This window comes from Hippocampus bargibanti, linkage group LG11 (assembly GCF_051943395.1).
Source record: "Hippocampus bargibanti isolate YZ-2025 linkage group LG11, ASM5194339v1, whole genome shotgun sequence".
Classification (NCBI taxonomy): Eukaryota; Metazoa; Chordata; class Actinopteri; order Syngnathiformes; family Syngnathidae; genus Hippocampus; species Hippocampus bargibanti.
The window spans coordinates 1,097,816-1,111,929 of record NC_142744.1 but is presented as its reverse complement, the minus strand read 5'-3'; the positions used below and the strand labels follow the sequence as shown (position 1 = coordinate 1,111,929).

At 46.4% G+C, this 14,114-nt stretch overlaps 1 pseudogene; it reads left to right on the top strand.

Annotated features, from left to right (window-relative positions):
* The first annotated feature begins 10,061 nt into the window (after positions 1-10,061).
* On the top strand, positions 10,062-12,791 carry LOC148891033 (frizzled-8 pseudogene; annotated as a pseudogene).
* Positions 12,792-14,114: the final 1,323 nt, after the last annotated feature.

Sequence of the window (14,114 nt, the reverse complement as noted above, 5' to 3'; positions counted from 1 at the left end):
GAATTCACAAGATCAGCCCCGCCCCTTTTTTTGAGTCCAAAATTCCCTTCAGGAAATTTTCCAAGCAAGGAGGAAAAAAAATCCGTCACAGCACAATACATCCTCATTATTATTTTTGGGGGTGGAGTCTGAATAAAAATGTCACGTCGTCAGCAGCCTTAGGAGTCAAGCTGACGGGGAATTTTCTTGCAAATGAAATTAAAGTTCAAGATCTGTTAGGACGAGGCAGTTGGTCAAGATGGAATGATTGAGAGCTCATCTTATCTGGTCTGATCTTATCTGACCTTGTCTGATATTCTTCTGACATTGTTGGACCTAGTCGGACCTAGTAGGACCTTGTCGGACTTTGTCGGACTTTGTCGGACCTAGGTGGACCTGGGTGAACCGTTTCGGACCTAGTCAGACCTTGTCTGGTCCTTGTCGGACCTTGTCTGACATTGTCGGATGTCGTCGAACGTCGTCTGACACTGTCGGACCTAGTCGGACCTTGTCTGGTCCTTCTTGGACCCTGTCCGGATCTTGTCCGGTCCTTGTCGGACCTTGTCTGACATTGTCAAATGTCGTCGGACGTCGTCTGACATTGTCGGACTTTGTATGACCTAGTCGGACCTTGTCTGGTCCTCGTTGGACCTTGTCGGACCTTGTCTGACATTGTCGGATGTCGTCGAACGTCGTCTGACACTGTCGGACCATGTCGAACCTAGTCAGACCTTGTCTGGTCCTTGTTGGACCTTGTCCGGTCCTTGTCGAACCTTGTCTGACATTGTCGGTTGTTGTCAGACGTCGTCTGATTTTGTCGGACCTTGTCTGGTCTTGTCGTACTTTGTCGGACCTAGTCGGACCTTGTCTGGTCCTTGTTGGACCTTGTATGACCTAGTCGGACCTGGTCTGGTCCTTGTTGGACCTTGTCCGGTCCTTGTCGAACCTTGTCTGACATTGTCGGATGTTATCGGACGTCGTCTGATTTTGTCGGACCTTGTCTGGTCTTGTCGTACTTTTTCGGACCTAGACGGACCTTGTCTGGTCCTTGTCTGGTCCTTGTTGGACCTTGTCCGGTCCTTTGCCGGTCCTTGTCGGACATTGCCGGACCTTGTCTGACATTGTCGGATGTCGTCGGACCTCGTCTGACATTGTCGGACCTTGTCGACCTCGTCTGACCTTCTTGGACCTTGTCGGACCTCGTCTGGTCCGGTCTTATCTTATCAACTGCCTCATGCGCCAACGGTTTCCAAAAGTAGCTCAAAAACCAACTCGGCTTCACACGGCGGCGGCGTCACTTCTGGTTTACGATGAGGGGGTGCTCTGCTTCGTTCCCCCGCTAGAATGTCAGTCGCGTCAAAGCGAGGTAACAGATTTTGAAATATCACAGCGTTGGAGTCAATCAGTCGTAAGCACCAAAATAAACAAACGCCCGCGTGGTGCCATCACAGCGAGGGGGGGGGAGGGGGGAGGAACCCTGCTGGGAGGAACGTCCACCGCCCCCGCCGTGCGAAATGGAGGTAAACAATGCAACGAGTACGGAAAGTTGCTGGGAGGTGATCTCCTGGTGTGAGGCACCGAAATGATTGACAAGTCTTGACATTGTTTGCCCTCATTAGACTTGTCATGCTGGAGAGAAAACTTTTGGAGTTTAGTTTTTTTTTCTTTTCCATACTTGAAAAAAAATAAATATGTTGTTCTAAGAAGTTGTAGTTCCTCCATATTTATTGTTTTAAGTTGAAATTCTGAAATTACCAGCTCCGAGCAGCGACGGATTCGGAAATAAATAAGAAGTAGGATGTCGAGCTAGGGATGAAGTTAGCTAGCTAGCGATCGACTTAGCTAGATAGCGAATCAGCTACACGCAACACAATAGCACATTTATTATCCATAAAATAAGGTATATTTTGTGTATTTTTACGGCTTATTTAGTAGAAAATCATGTTTTATGGGGACCTGGGAACGGATTATTCTCATTTTAATGGTTTCCAATGGGAAATTATTTTTTGGGATACACACTTTTCACCTTACACACTCTGTCTGGGAACCAATTACGTTCATAAGCCAAGGTATCACTGTAACAGTCATTATTCTTGACTTCATTTTTGAAAACCAAGTCATTTATGATTTTTTTTTTGCGCGCGTCAACCGTTCTTCAATGGGGTGAATTTCTCTACCGTCACTTTATTTACAGCTTTATTTGCTATCTATTAGCTATCTAGCTGGCTCGCTGGCTACCTAGCTGGCTAGGTATTAGCTAAGCTATCTGGCTAGCTAGCTATTAGCTATCTATTAGTTAGCTATTATCTATCTATTAGCTAGCTTTCTATCTATTTGAGTTACTAGGGGTTGAATGAACGCTGGCACATGTGGCTGCCGCTGCTCACCCACAGAAAAACGGATCCTGGCTAGCTTTCTGGCTGTCTGTCTATTAGTTATATAGCTAGTTGTCTGAGTGGCTATCTATTAGCTAGCTAGCTTTCCATCTTTACTTTTGGGTTGAGTGAACGCTGGCGAGTGTGGCTGCCGCTGCTCACCCACAGAAAAACTTCTCCTGTGACTGTAAAGTGACCTTGAGAGTTTTGAAAGGAGCTTATAAATGAAATGTATTATTATTATTAGTTTGGATCCAAACCAGAAGTGACCATCAATGAGTTGATTGAAAAACAGTGCTAGCCGAGGGTGGTCCTTTGCGGTGGGCGGGGGGAGAAACAAACCTTGTGGCTAATTGATTTTGTCAGTCTTTTTTAAAGACAATTAAGGCCCCTTCCTTCCTTGGGGGGAGGGGCCTAATTGCAGCTGATCCTGATTGTTCGGGACCTCATCTCCTACCATAATTAACACGAGTGCTAACAAATGGACCCACTTGATTCTGCGCAAATCCCGACGTCATTGTGTTGCTAATTGGGTCCAACGTAAGCAGATACTTGGAGGCCGACAACATCCCCCTCAAACTCCCATCAACCCCCCTCGGCGTCCAAACCCCCCCACGGACCCCCTCGACCCCCTTTGCTGCCCTACATTGAATATGACAAACCTAATCTCCACTATCAACAGCCGTTAGCTTTCGAGCTTTCCGATGAAACATTGGATTGGATGAACAGTGATACCTTGGTTTACAAACTTAATTAGTACACAAGAAGTACACAGGAAGTGTGTGTAAGGCAAAAAGTGTGTATTCCAAACAATAATTTCCCATAGGAAACCATTAAAATGAGAATAATCCGTTCCTAGGTCCCCATAAAACATAATTTTCTAATTTTCTAAGCCTAAAAACTCCACAAAAATATACTTTATTTCATGTATAATAAATGCGCTGTGGTATTGTAGTTAAAGAAATAAACTGTACTGTATAGTGAAGTTGTTTTATTGACCTTTGTGATGGTCGTTGATGGCTCGATGGAATGGAGTGGCCGGTTTCATCAGCATTAAACACTTGATGAGGAACGTAGCCTTCTTCTTCCACCATCTTGAGGAATGATTCCTTGTAAGCTTTGGCAGCTGTACCGTCAGAATTGGCTGCCTCACCGTGACGAATGACACTATGAATCCCTGTACGACACTTCAATTTCTCGAACCATCCGTGGCTAGCCTTGAAATCATCAATGGATGACAAACTTCTAGGTTGCCTCTTGACGATATCCGAGTGAAGTTGCTGTGCTTTCTCTGCGATAATTTTACCTAGTTCCTCATCAATTACGTTCTGTTTAGCTGGGTTGGTAGCTTTTTGCATCAAGTGTCTCAAGGAGCTCTGGGTTGTACATCTTGGACGTTGTGATATTGCAACAGATGCAGGCAGACACACTATAATCAGAATCAGAATCATCTTTATTGCCAAGTATGTAGAACACACAAGGAATTTGTTTCCGGTACAACACGCTGCACTAGTATCGTCGTCAAAAAACTGCTAAGTGGCACTATACACTTCCATTTTGGCTACTATTGAAAATATAAACTTCATTGATAGCTGGTTCCCTTGCTTGTATGTTCTGTTCAAATTGTACAGATGGCTTGTGCGGGTTATTTGTGGAGCCTGATTGATGGGATATTTTAACCTTGCAGTCTACACTCTGTCTTTGAACTATCAATAAAGTTGAAACAAGTCCAAATTTGATTGTGTTTTCTATCCATTTTCTCACTCTCTCTCTCTCTGTGTCGTCTGCCTATCTATTTTTACGTGCAGGGTAGGGTTTCAAGACCAGAATGGCGTCTAAAATGCACGGTTTCAAATGTGCATGAAGACAATGGCAACACTTCCTTTTTTTGGGCTCCCATCAGGCTCCTCCCCTTTTCCTCCTCTTGCGTCTTTGTTGCCTAATGAGGACCCCATTTAGGTTCTTGGGGTCAACCCCCCCCCTCCCGGTACTGTATGCCTAGCCGAGAACACAATGACCAGGATCCACAATGAGCCGCACCCTTGGTGAATGGACGGTTAGGGAGGGGGTTTGGGATGGGGGTCCCCGAACCCCCCCCCTCCCCCAAACCCCTTGTAAACCTCCTGTCCCCCTTTTGTCCTGTGGATCAGCAAGAGGGGAAATAAAAATGTTTTGATTGAAGTCATAATGAGCTCCCCTACCACCCAAAAAAAGTGAAAAAGACGTAAAAGGGGACTGGGATGAGGTAGATGGAACACAGGAAAAAAACGAAGAAAGAATCATGGCGGACGCGTTTTGGCGTGGGAAACTTCTGCATTTTTTGCGATGGTGGAGTGACGCCTTCATCGCTAAACATCACAAAAACGACGGCTTTGAATTACGGTTGCAAACGGCTTTTAACAAGCTATCTGTTAGCTAGCTACTGTATCTAGCTATCTAGCTATCGCACTATCTAGCTATCTATCTAGCTGGCGAGCTAGCTAGCAAGATAGCTAGGTAGAGAGATAGCTAGAGAGATAGCAAGAGATAGCTCGCGAGCTGTCTCGCTATATAGCTAGTGACTAGCTTGCTAGCTATCTAGCTATCTACCTAGATCGCAAGGTAGCTAGATAGCTATCTATCTAGCTCGCGAGATAGCTAGAAGGATAGCTAGTAAGCTAGTCGCTAGCTATATAGCGACACAGCTAGCAAGTTATCTAGCGAGCTATCTCTTGCTATCTCTCTAGCTATCTCTCTAGCTAGCTAGCTATCTCACTAGCTATCTAGCAATCTCACTAGCTAGCTAGCTATCTCACTAGCTAGCTATCTCACTAGCTATCTCTCTAGCTAGCTAGCTTTCTCACTAGCCATCTCTCTTTCCAGCTATCTCTCGCTCTAGCTAGCTATCAACACACTATCTGGCTGTCTACAGTAGCTATCTATCTAGCTAGCTAGCTAGCTAACCATTAGCTAACGTGGGCCGTCAACAATCCATTTTGTCTTTGGCCCGCCAAAACAAATCAAACTTGAGAAATGCCATTGCTCATCTATCGAGCTAGCTAGCAAGCTAGCGCAAACTTCTGAAATTCTTTGACGCCGAAACCAATATTTCAAATTGGCCTTATGTCAACCACAATCACAGTCCTTATTCTCGATTTCAGATTTATGAAATTTTGGATTGCTAAATCAAACAACTTTGGCATTTCCTCGTCACTTTCACCGATGTCTGAAAGGCGATAATTTCATATTTGTCAACCTTCTTCCCAGCTCAATAAACGGACTTGATAGCTGCGTGGGTGTCAACTGCTTGCCGCCTTTTCCAATAATCATTATCCGCCGTTTGGGAATGTGGTTAGCTATTAGCATCCCGGCGCGTCAACGTGGTTAGCTATTAGCTTCCCGGCGCGTCAAACATTCACTTCCTTAGCTTCCATCCGCGTCATTCATCTTGGAAATTACTTTTGGGTGGATGTATTTCTTACGTTCATTTTCAGTTGCCCGAAAATGCCTTTGATCGGACTTGGATGACGTCAAGTGCGTCCAAACGGCGTCAATTTCTCCTCTGGATTGAATCGGGATTGGTTTGCTTATTCAACATTTCAAGGCGCTTGTAGCTTTCAACTCATATTTTTATAGTGCAGTGGAATTTTTAGTGCGGGGTGCAAAGGTCCAAAGGCTAAAGTTGATGTCTTCCGATGGGTATGAAAGGTCACCTCCTTCTCCTCAGTGGTAGTGCGATAACGTCTCTTACTTGACTTTATCACCTTGTTTACGGGCACGAGGGATTGTTTGAAGGTGTCTTGACACCACGAAAAAAAAAAAAAAACGGTCAAAACTGGACAAGAACAATGTTTTACAGTGTCCAAAGTAATCAAAAGTTGCATAGAGAGTAGATAAATGTCATACGCTTCTTTCATCATAGAAAGTTTTTTTTTTTTTGGAGGATGCCGCCGGCAGCCATTTTGGTCCTGCTTGGATAGTGGCGTCTTCGTTAGGTCCAAATTAAAAGCTGTGATTTTTTTTTGCTGCATTTTTCACAATATAGACAGTATATTGTTTTTATTATTCTGTTATACATAATATGTTATTATTACCGTTCTTCCTTCCTTCTGTCGCTTCCTTCCTTCCTTCCCTCCCTCCTCCCATCTTTTCTTCCTCCCTCCCTCCCTGTCTTCCTCCCTTCCTTCTTTCCAGATTCAGAATCAGAATCATCTTTATTGCCAAGTATGTAGAACACACAAGGAATTTGTTTCCGGTAGAACACGCTGCACTAGTATCGTCGTCAAAAAAAAAAACTGCTAAGTGGCCTTCCTTCCTTCTTTCTTCTTTTCTTTCTTCCTTCCTTCTTTCGTTCCTTCCTCCGTCTTTCCCCTCATTCCTCTATTCCTTCCCCCCTTTTCCTCCTTCCCTCCCCCCTTCCTTCCGACGGAGCTCTTCACGCATGTTTACTCAAGGAGGGTCTCGCAACCAGCAGAGGTGAGATGTGTGGCCCATGGCACCCCCCATTGCCTTCCCTTTACACACACACACACACACACACACACACACACACACACACACACACACACACACACACACACACACACACACACACACACACACACACACACACACACACACTATAAAGTTACGAAAGCAGTCCAATGACCACCTTAAAATGGAAAATGTGAAGAAAAAAAACATGGCAGCGATGCGAGATTTTGACTCTTATAATTAGGGATGAACAGATCATTTCTTTCTACTTCTTCCTTCCCTTTTCCTTTCATAACTTTGCTGCTGTGAAATGTAAGTTTCTCCACTGCGAGACGAATAAAAGTACAGTGAGACCTCAACTTACGAACTTAATTGGTTCCCAGACAGAGTGTGTAAGGCGAAAAGTGTGTATCTAAAAAAAAACATTTCCCATAGGAAACCATTAAAATGGGAATAATCCGTTCCCGGGTTTCCATAAAATATACTTTTCAACTAAATAAGCCTTAAAACTACACACAACATACCTTATTTTATGTATAATAAATGTGCTATTGTATTGTAATGAAAGAAATACACTGCATCATATCATAAAGTCACTTTATTTACATTTGTGATGGTCATTGATGGCTTGATGGTATGGCGTTGGAGGTCGAAGGTCAAAGGGAATTGCTGTTTGGAAAGAGAGGCGCATTACATGAGGACTGTAATTAAAGAAATAAACTGTGCTGTCAAATAAAGTTTTATTGACCTTTTTGATGGTCGTCGATGGCTTGTGGAAGGAGAGTCACCTTCCAGAAGGACTGTTGGTAACTTAACCTCTGGTGCTGTTCGGTCGTGTGCTTCCGCCGAAGATCACTCCGCCAGCTGTGGTGGGTGTGTATTATGAAAATAGTGCTTATTATAAGGTTTAATTTTCTGAAATTTGACGTTTGTAAGACGAAAAGTTTGTAAGTTGAGGTGTTTGTAAGTTGAGGTCTCACTGTACATCTAATCCAATTACCTGACCTTGTTTTGTTCCTGGTTAAGGGATGGATGGACCAGGTGTAGCCCAAAGATCTACACAGGAATGAAGCCTACAACCATGATCAAGAGCAGGACTGAGGCCAGAATTTACATATGGACCAAGAATTGGAATTTTTCAATCACCAGGTATGAAAGTCGAGGCCCGGGGGCCAAAGCCGGTCCGCCATCTCATTTTGTTTGGTCCACGAAAGCAAATCAAATGTGAAATTCCATGCTCATCTATAAAGCTAGAAAACACGCTAGCTAGCGAACGAGCTAGCTAGCTCTCTTTCTATTCAGCTCGCTGGCTAATTCCTTACATCACCGCTGTCAAAGTCAAGGCCCGAGGGCCACATCCGGTCCACCATCTCATTTTGCTCGGCCCTTGAAAGCAAAACAAACTCGTGAAATTCCATGCTCGTCCATCAAGCTAGCAAACAAGCTAGCTAGCTCTCTTTCTATTCAGCTAGCTGGTGAATCCCTTACATCACAGGTGTCAAAGTCAAGGCCCGGGTGCCAAATCCTACCCCGCCATCTCATTTTGTTGGACCCGCAAAAGCAAATCAAACCTATGAAATTCCACGTTCATCTATCAAGCTAGCGAACAAGCTAGCTAGCTCTCTTTCTATTCACCTAGCTGGCTAATACCTTACATCACAAGCTGCAAAGTCAAGGCCCGAGGGCCGAATCCGGCCCACCACATAATTTGAGGCCAAAAACTCCTTTGGCAAACACGCTAGCAGGCGGGCTAACAAGGCTAATTGGTTGGGGCGATGCGTTTGAGGGCCGTCTGACAAAACAAACCCCGGTGCCATTTGAAGCCCACCAATCCAATTACGAATGACTTAATTAGTCCTTATCTGGACGGCTAGCGCTAGTTTGTTTTCTTTTGGGCGGGCTTGGCAAACTCTTTGAAACACACACACACACACACACACACACACACACACACACACACACAAACAGACGCACAGGGTGGCCCTTCGTCGTCGTGGTAATCATCTGCCCAGCGTGCGACTAATACAACGATTTGCACTGAGGTTAAGATAAACAGCAAACTTGTTTAGCACGGAGCGGAGAACACCCCCTGCAGTGGGCTAACAACACCAGATTAACCTCTCTCTCTCTCTCTCTCTCTCTCTCTCTCTCTCTCTCTCTTTTTCGATGTCTCTATTTCCCTTTCTTTTTATCTCCTTCTCTACAATTCTTTCTTTTCTCTCTCTCTCTCTCTCTCTCTCTCTCTCACTCTCTATTTCCCTCTTTTTTTCTCTCCCTCTCTTTTTCAACAGTTCTCTCTATCTCTCTCACTCTCTCTCTATTTCTCCCTCTCGTTCTATTTCCCTCTCTGTTTTTCTCTCCCTGTCTTTCTCTACAGTTCTCTTTTCCTCTCGCTCTCTCTCTCTCTATTTCTTTCTCTACACGAATCTCTTTCTTTTTCTCTCTTTCACTCTCAGTCTCTCCCACTCTCTCTCTTTCTCTATTTCTCTCTTTCTCTCTATTTCCCTGTTTTTCTCTCCCTCTGTTTCTCTTCAGTCCTCTCTCTCTCTCTTTTTTTCTCTCTATTTCTCTCCATTTCTCTCTCTTGCTCTCTCTTTCTTTTCTCTCTCTATTTCCCTCTCTCTCTCTATCTCTCTATTTCTCTCTCTCTTCCTATTTTCTCTCTCTCTCTCTCTCTCTCTCTCTCTCTCTCTCTCTCTCTCTCTCTCTCTCTCTCTCTCTCTCTCTCTCTCTCTCTCTCTATTTCTTTCTCTACATGAATCTCTTTCTTTTTCTCTCTTTCTCTCTCAGTCTCTCCCACTCTCTCTCTATTTCTCTCTCTCTCTCTATTTCCCTGTTTTTCTCTCCCTCTGTTTCTCTTCAGTTCTCTCTCTCTCTTTTTTTCTCTCTATTTCTCTCCATTTCTCTCTCTTGCTCTCTCTTTCTTTTCTCTCTCTCTCTATTTCCCTCTCTTTTTCTCTCTCTCTCTTTCTCTCTCTCTTCCTATTTTTTTTTGTCTCTCTCTCTCTCTCTCTCTATTTCTCTCTCTCATTTTCTTTCTCTCTCTCTCTCTCTCTCTCTCTCTCTCTCTCTCTCTCTCTCTCTCTCTCTCTCTCTCTCTCTTCTCGTGTGTGAGAACGCGTGTAAAATGCGCGTCCCCGTGTGTATTGGAGCGCCACAGCTCCTTTGAGTTTGATTGACACGTCACAGTCCCTCCCCGGAGGGGGGCGGGGCCTCCTCCTTCGGCTTAGCCTATAAAAGGCCGCCGCCCGCCGGCCCATCGAGCGACACTCCGGCGAGTCGGCCGTGGCGCGCGCTAGCGAGCTCCTCACAACCCCTCCGACAGCGTCGTCGGTCATGAGCGGTTTTCAAGCGGACTGAGCGTCGTCCCGGCGGCCATGTGGCGGGCGGCGCTGCTGGCGTGCCTGCTGGCGCTCTCGGCGCCCCGGCGCTCGGGCTGCTGGGGCGCCAAAGCGCCGCGTTGCGAGGACATCTCGGTGCCCATGTGCAAGGGCATCGGCTACAACCGCACGTCCATGCCCAACCGCTTCCACCACGACACGCAGGACGAGGCCGGCCTGGAGGCGCACCAGTTCCTGGCTTTGGTGGAGATCAAGTGCTCGCCGGACCTGCGCTTCCTGTTGTGCAGCCTCTACACGCCCATCTGCCTGGACGACTACAAGAAGCCGCTGCCGCCGTGCCGCAGCGTGTGCGAGCGCGCCCGCGCCGGTTGCGCGCCCCTCATGAGGCAGTTCGGCTTCCCGTGGCCCGACCGGATGAGGTGCGAACTTCTGCCGGAGCGCGGCCGCCCGGATCTTCTGTGCATGGACCACAAGCGGGAGGCGCCCGCCGAGCGCCCGCCGCCCCGGAAGAAGACCCCTCCCAGGGTGCGCGCCCCGCCGCCAAAGTGCCCGCCGGCGCGCGACTGCGCGGCGGCGGCGTCGGCGGCGTGCCACAGCCCCTTCTTTAGCGCCGAGGAGCGCGCCTTCACCGGCGTCTGGATCGGCTCGTGGGCGGCGCTGTGCTCGGCGTCCACCCTGCTGACCGTGGCCACCTTCCTGGTGGACCGCCGGCGCTTCACCTACCCCGAGCGGCCCATCGTCTTCCTCGCCGCCTGCTACCTGTGCGTGTCGGCCGGTTTCCTCCTGCGCTTGGCGGCGGGTCACGAGCGGGTGGCGTGCGCGGCGGGCGGCGGCCCGGCGCTCTGCACCCTGGTCTTCCTGCTGGTTTACTTCTTCGGGATGGCGGCTTCCATCTGGTGGGTGATCCTGTCGCTGGCTTGGTTCCTGGCCGCCGCGCTCAAGTGGGGCAGCGAGGCCATCGCGGGCTACGCCTCCTACTTCCACCTGGCGGCGTGGCTCCTCCCCAGCATGAAGAGCATCGCGGCGCTGGCGCTGGGCTCGGTGGACGGCGACCCCGTGGCGGGGATCTGCTACGTGGGCAACCGCCACCTGGACAACCTGCGCGGCTTCGTGCTAGCCCCCCTGCTGGTTTACCTGCTAGCGGGATCCGCCTTCCTGATAGCCGGTTTCGTGTCGCTTTTCCGCATCCGCCGCGTCATCCGGCGGCGGGACGGCGGCGGGGCGGATAAGCTGCGGCGGTTGACGCTTCGCATCGGCGCGTTTGCGGTTTTGCACACGGTACCCGCCGCCGTCATCGCCGCCTGCTACTTTTACGAGCAGCGCAACCGGGAGGCGTGGGAGGCCGGCTACCGTTGCGGGTGCCCCCCCGCGCCGGGCGACGACGCCCGGGGTCGTCCGCCGCGACCGGACTACGCCGTCTTTATGCTCAAGTACTTCATGGGCCTGCTGGGGGGGATCACGTCCGGCGCGTGGCTTTGGTCCGGGAAGACTTTGGAGTCGTGGAGGACTTGGTGTACGCGGTGTTGCTGGAGGAGCAAAACCACGTCGGCGTCGTCGGCGGGAGGCGGGTCCTTGTACAGTGACGTCAGTACCGGACTCACCTGGAGGTCCGTAACTGGGAGCTTGGTCTCGTTTCCCAAGCAGGTACCTCTGTCTCAGATGTGAGGGGGCCGGGGGGCGGGGTCTGGATGACGCTTAAGACGGACTCGTTACGGGTTTTCGGTGGCGCATAAAGGACAACCGACAGCATTTTTTGGTTTCCTGACTGACACCAGAAAAACGTTTTATAGCATCGAAACACGCAGGCTGATATTTTTAGTCAAATGCAAAACACCAATAAAATGTCCCAAAACTGCCACAAAATGAGCTCAGAACTGGCTAGATTCAGAAAGTCCCGCCCCCCTTGTTGGTGACGTCACGCCACACAAACTGCCTTGCTCCAGAATCAAAACAATGGCTTCAGATTGGGAAAAAGATGCTTTCTTGTTACTCATCCGGTTATGAATATCATTCAAATAGTTCTGAAGAGGAAAGCATACATGTTTGCAATCGATTGTAGAAGTACTCGCGTATCAATTCCAGCCGTCTGGACTCCAATGTAGCGTCACAGAAAATGCACAAGATGGCGCACAAGCGCCGTTGGAAATGGGCTAATTTGGCCGCTGGGAATGTGTCTCAACTAGTATCAAATAGTCGTCTTGGTGCAACACACAACGATTCACCATCGCGTTATTTATGTCGTTTTCCTTCTAATTTCGCCATCAACACGATGTTTTCAGATGTAAAAAAAAAGTACCCAAAATGCATTGTGTGTCGCTTTCTCGGTCAGGGGCGTTCCAGCCGTGACGTCATAAACTCGAAAAGAAGACTTCCTGAATATTTTAAAACGTAAAAATATATCACTATATGCGGTGGAATCTTTGTCAAATGCGCTCAGTAAAAGTCATTTCAAGTCATTTTACAAATTATGGACGCAACTTGTCCGGAGGTGTCGGTTGTCCTTTAAAACGGACTCGTTACGGGTTTTGCGTGACGCATAAATGGGTTATTTATGAAATTATGATGTACAGGTCGTGTGATTGTGTATAATTGTCACTTTGATAGAAGAGTTTATTTTGAATAAACAAAAAACATTTCAAATGAATTTGGATCCATGGATTTTTTTGCTCTTTTTTTGACCACTTTTTTTGACACTCTCAAGGTCACTTTACAGTCACAGGATGAAGTTTTTCTGTGGGTGAGCAGCGGCAGCCACATGCGCCAGCGTTTACTCAACCCTGAAGTAACTCAAATAGATAGAAAGCTAGCTAGCTAGCTAATGAATACCTAATAAATAGGTAATAGATAGCCGCCAGCTCGACAGCTAAAAACTAGATAGCTAGATAATGGATAGCTAATAATCGATTTGAGTTACTTCCGGGTTGAGTGAAGGCTGGCGCGTGTGGCTGCCGCTGCTCACCCAGTGATAACAACTCATCCTGTGACTGTAAAGTGACCTTGAGTTTTGAAAGGTGCGGACAAATGAAATTTATTTATTATTATTATTATTATTATTATTATTATTATTATTATTATTATTATTATTATTATTATAAATGTTCTTATCCCATGACTGTAAAATGTCCTTGAAAGTTTTTAAAGGCGCTTAGAAATAAAATGTATTATTATTATTTTCAATTTCCAAAAATCCACTCCAAAACGTAATAAAATGTAGAAGGAATGAAGCTGAAATGTCCCCATTGTGGGACCATTAAAGGCTTTCTGATTCTGAAATGATGATTTGCTGTCATCTAGTGGCCAAAAGATGAACAACACGCTCTCCGAACTCAAATGTCAACTATTTTTGTAGTGTAGTGAATAATAATAATAATAATAATAATAATAATAATAATACATTTCATTTCAAGCGCCTTTCGAATATTTACAATTTAAATTTTAGTCGACAAAATCAGCATAAACTCTTAGTTGGGGTTGTTTAAATAAAAAAAAAAAATAATAATAATAATCCATTTAATTTCTAAGCGCCTTTCAAAACTCTCAAGATCACTTTACAGTCACGGGATCTTTTTTTTCTGTGGGTGAGCAGCGGCAGCCACACGCGCCAGCGTTCACTCAACCCGGAAGTAACTCAAATAGATAGAAAGCTAGCTGGCTAGTCAATAGATAACTCATAGATAGTTAGCTAGATAGTTGAATAACTCGAATAAGTAGAAAGGTAGCTAGCTAGCTAATATATAACTAATAGATAGCTAGATAGAAGAGATAGATAGAAAGCTACTACTTTTACTTTTATTGTTTTTATTTTAACGATATTGTTTTTATTTTAACGATATAGGAGGAGTCAAAAAATTGAATAGACAAAAAACAGATACAATCGAAGTTTTAATATTTAAGACAAAAGCAACAAAACACACACACAACTCTCATGCAAAGTAATTTTCACGCGTGGTCACATATTAGCAACAAC